Genomic DNA, 4,712 nt, shown 5'->3' on the forward strand with positions numbered 1-4,712 from the left:
CCCAGATCTTTACTATTAGAGCAGAAATTATATATGACGATGATACGTGGAATGGTGTCACATCCTCCGGTGTCACACTTGCACCTATTTACATACCAAATGCCACCGGTTCATACTATCCAGTTGAAATCAAATCGCATCTTTAACAAAAAAACGCAGCGAATACCCGAGAGGGGTCATCGGGATTCCATATCAGACGCTAACTTTCTTATTCTGACATTTATTTGTATGTTCATGTGCCTTTATCCACTCCCCTTTGATAAATCTCAAATGAATTTTCTCTCCCTCTCCCTCTCTATAGATTTCTATACAGTGAACGTCCTTCCGAGTGAAGGCATGTCACAATCATTGCTGCTCCAGCTTCATTTGCGTGCTCCCGCCGCTGAGTACCCATCGACCTGAACCTCTCCGCACTACTGAGAGTAAATTACACAAATCTATCATAATTGGGAAGTGATTTCAGGTCACTACCGTTTCAGGTAATTTTTTTGCTAAAAACTACCACTTCTGGGGTAAATAACAACAGATCGCGCAAACGGTGTGGTCTGATAGTAGTTTAAGGAACATGGGCCCACTGTCAGTGCTTATTAGGCCAAACGGCCGTTTTCTCCCGTTAGGACTCGCTCGCCGGTCGCAACCCTGGCCATGAGGAGCATGACGGAGACCATGTGGTTATTTATTTATTTATTTCTCATTTGACTTTTCCCTCAGCCGGCAGCCCCACCTTGACGAAGCATCCACCGGTTTGAAACATGCATGCATGCGCGAGCAGCAAGGAACATGCACACAGTACGACACGCGAAGAGATAGCGCGTGTGCACCACATTCTTGAAGAAGCCATGTGAAAGCACCATGACCTCGTGTGGCCACGAGTTGGCGTAGCCATCGCCATGGCCATGGCTGCGGCTCATTACAACATGCTGGTGGAAGATATGTTGCAGCATGCACCGATCACGGCGCTGGTACCGGTGGAGGTGGAGGTCGTCGATGGAGTCGATGGCGAACTCCACAGTGTACACATACGAGAAGGGCCGCGATGCCGAGGAGGGAGGCAAAGATGTCGACACTGCCATGGTGGAGGACGGAGCCCAACGTCACACAACTTGACGATGCAAGCGCTAGGCTAGATGGTGGATGATGCATGCAGTGCCCGAAGCGAGGACAACAATGGATTAAATATGTAACGTACCATGGAGCAATTTTTATTCAGAGATACCGAAAAAAAGAAATTAATATCTTCGTCAACTAAAAGAGGCGTCAGATGGACACAATTATAGGTACTTACCACCCCGTTGAATAGTTAACGTGACAAATTATTGGGGATACATATATTTACCGCCGCAGGTATGCGCCCTCGAAGAATTAGTATGAGGTAGTTAGCGACATGTTTTATAGTTGGCATCGGCAATTTAATATTGTTGTTTAAGAATTCTACCGTAAAATTAAGTTAGACAAAATATAGGTAGTCACTGCCTCATGAAAAATAACTTCTAAATAATTAACATATAAATTACTGCAGAAGATAAATATTAACACCGATGAATTACGTACTGCAGAAAATTACTATCAGAAACTTTAAATCTGATGAAAATATCAAAGGAAAACTGCAAAATCGGAGCACTATTTATACACATACGGTTTATTGTTACGGGAACAGTGCTCGGGTGGCCGTGGTGACAGCAAAAGGCAATAGCTTTTATATATAGCATATGGTAGACCACATTTATAACGTACTGAAAAGATGAGGCCATCACATTCCATTGTGCTAGTTAATTAATCTACAATGCGAATGTTATAAATTGATGAGGCATAGCTTAGAGATATTGTCGGAATGGACATTATTTAGTTTATTATTGTTTAAAAAAGCTAGATGTTCTAGCATTTGGCTTACCACTTGTAGGTTACTGCATTAGTTACTACGCTAAACTAGTGGTCTTGTAGATGGCAGGCAGCTACTGCCTTCAGGAAGAGGCTAGACCTAGTGCGCACGATGATCCCAAACACCTCACCCATGTCGAGTGTCTCTGGGGCCGCCCCACCAGGGATAGCCCAGTCGAAGTAGTACAGGAGGTTGGCGAGCACGAGCTCAATGGTCGTAGTCGCCAACAGAGCTCCGGGGCACTGCCGCCGGCCAGCCCCAAACGGAATGAACTCCATCTGCGGCCCCTGCCAGCCATACTCCGTTCCCATCTCCTCGAATCTCTCCGGCCTAAACTCGACCGCATCCTCGCCGCAGTGTGCCGGATCCCTCCCCACCGCAAATGCATTTATCATGACGGCGGTGCCCTTGGGTATGTCGTAACCCATGACCTGGCAGTCCTCCTGGCACGCCCGGTGGATCATCGGGCCAGGTGGGTGCAACCTTAGCGTCTCCTTGATGACCATCCGAAGGTAGTGCAGGTCGCTGAGGTCTGCACTCGTGACAACGGATCTCTGGTGGTGTACTCCCAGCCTCTGTCGGACTTCTAGTTTCGCCCTTGCCATTGCGTGTGGGTTGCGGATGAGTTCCGCCATGGCCCATTCTATTGTGGCAGCTGTAGTATCAGTAGCTGCTCCAAATATGTCCTGAAACCGTGTTGCATTGCATATTATTAAATAAGAATACTTTACTATTCTATGTTTAGTTTTGAGAATATAAAAAAATTATAATATAAATAAATATACATAAAGGCCATGGCATGACATATTGAATCTTATATGGGTGTACCTAATTTTCACTCGACTAAATTCTCAGTCAAATGATGCAATCCTACAACTTATTGTGTGTGAACCAGTTTTTTCGGTTACAACTTACAACTCATGCACGATTTAAAATAATCCTAGCTGTAACCCAACTTATAACTGTAAAAATTCCATTTGGAAGATGTTGACTAGTTGGCTTTTTTTCCTTTGCATTTATGCACTCATTTTTGCGTGGATATTGGATTCATAAACGGTTGTGTGTATCTTAGCTATGCAGAGGCTGGGTATAATGCTTGATTCTTCGAGTAATAAATCATCCTTTATCGAAAAAAATTCCATTTAGAACTTGGCTTGCAACTGAAAAATCCCAGTTGTAACGGAAAAATCTGAGTTGCAACTTCATTTACAACCGAAAACTTAGTTGTAGCTCCACTTGCAACCCAATCACTATGCAAATCTGTTGGTTGTGAATTTGACTAAGCAGTAAGTTAATTTTCAGCTTTCAGCTAGATGAGAATTAGCCATTCCGGTCTTATATAGAAATCTATGATACAAACCGTTTGATTGCACCACACGACTTTCCTCTACGACATTATTAGGTTGCATAGCACAGTTGTGATAGAAATAGAAACAACATGCAGGAGCTAGCTTCCATCAACTAGTGCTAGCTAGAAAGACCCGGTTGCAAATTAGCTAGTGATGGTAGGAGCCAGAATCGCTTACAAAGATGACGGCGCTGATGATCGCCGGCGTCAGAGGGAAACTGAGGGCGTCTTCCTTGTGCAGCCTCAGGAGCACGTCCAGCAGGTCCTCGTCGTCTCTAGCGGCAGTAGCAGCAGAGTCGGCGTTTGGTTTCTTCTCCTGTCGCTCTCGGATGATGTCTCCCAGGATGCGCTGCACCCGGGCATGGCTCCTCCTGACGTCGCCGGCGGCGCTGCTCAGCCACCGCACCAGCCGCGACGACGGGAAGAGGTCAACGAGGCTGAACCCTCCCACCAGCGGCGACATCCTGGCGAGCTCCCGGAGGTACGCCTCCTGCTGCCGGCACTCCCCGCCGAACGCCGCCCTGGCGATGACGTTGTTGGTCAGCCTGGCCAGCCGCTCGCCGACGTCGACGGTGGCGGCCGGCGAGGCGGCCGACGCTTCGGCGACCGACTCCAAGAGGCGCGCGACCTCGTCTTGCTTGATGGACTCGATGCGCCGCACCTGCCTTGCGCTGAGGACCTCCACGACGCAGACCTTGCGCATCTACCGCCAGTGCTCGCCGTAGGGCGCGAAGACGAGGCCTCTGCCGCCGCTGCTGACGATGTCCAGCGTGGGGCCGCTAGGGCGGGTCGCGAAGGTGAGGTCGTGGGTCTTGAGCACCTCCATCGCCGCCTCCGGGCTGGACACGATGACTTTGGGCACCTCGCCGAGCCTGACCAGCATGAGCGGGCCGTGCCGGCGCGACAGGCGGAGCAACGCACGGTGCGGCGGCAGCTTCGTGCCGATGACGAGGTGGTGGAGGCTGCCGATGATGGGTAAGTTCCATGGGCCTGGAGGAAGCTTGGCTCCTGTGTCCTTACCTCCGCCGAGAGCCTGCCTCAGAACAAACCATAAGAGAATCGTGGTGGCTACGGCCAACGAAAACAAGCTTCCGGGAGAGAGTTGATCCATCTCCATGTCCGCGCGTGGCCATTACTGGAGCTGCCAATCGAGCTTAATTGGTCTCCAGTGCAATTACCATCTGGATCGACGTTGGCAAGCCATTTAGTTAATACCTACTGCGGGGATTTACGGTGTATTGCAGATGGATGGAAAGTCATGCAAGAAAACAAAAATGACAACAATGTTTCCTTGTCCTACTTACAGATTTTTATCGCATGCTAGGCTGGTGTGGAATTTTAAGTCATTTTCAAGCGTGTGTTAGATATGGAATACACGTGTCAAAGGGTGACAAGTGCAGGTTATTTTTATCTCCCAAAATATACACTCTCACCGTCCTAGCGAAAGTGTCTCAATTTTAACAAAATTTAGATGCATCTGTAGGT

General features: G+C 48.3%; 1 pseudogene; it reads right to left on the reverse strand.

The window, feature by feature from the left end:
• Positions 1-1,642: 1,642 nt before the first annotated feature.
• Positions 1,643-4,455, reverse strand: LOC127330912 (zealexin A1 synthase-like; annotated as a pseudogene).
• Positions 4,456-4,712: the final 257 nt, after the last annotated feature.

The sequence above is a fragment of the Lolium perenne genome, chromosome 2 (genome assembly GCF_019359855.2).
Source record: "Lolium perenne isolate Kyuss_39 chromosome 2, Kyuss_2.0, whole genome shotgun sequence".
Taxonomy (NCBI): Eukaryota; Viridiplantae; Streptophyta; class Magnoliopsida; order Poales; family Poaceae; genus Lolium; species Lolium perenne.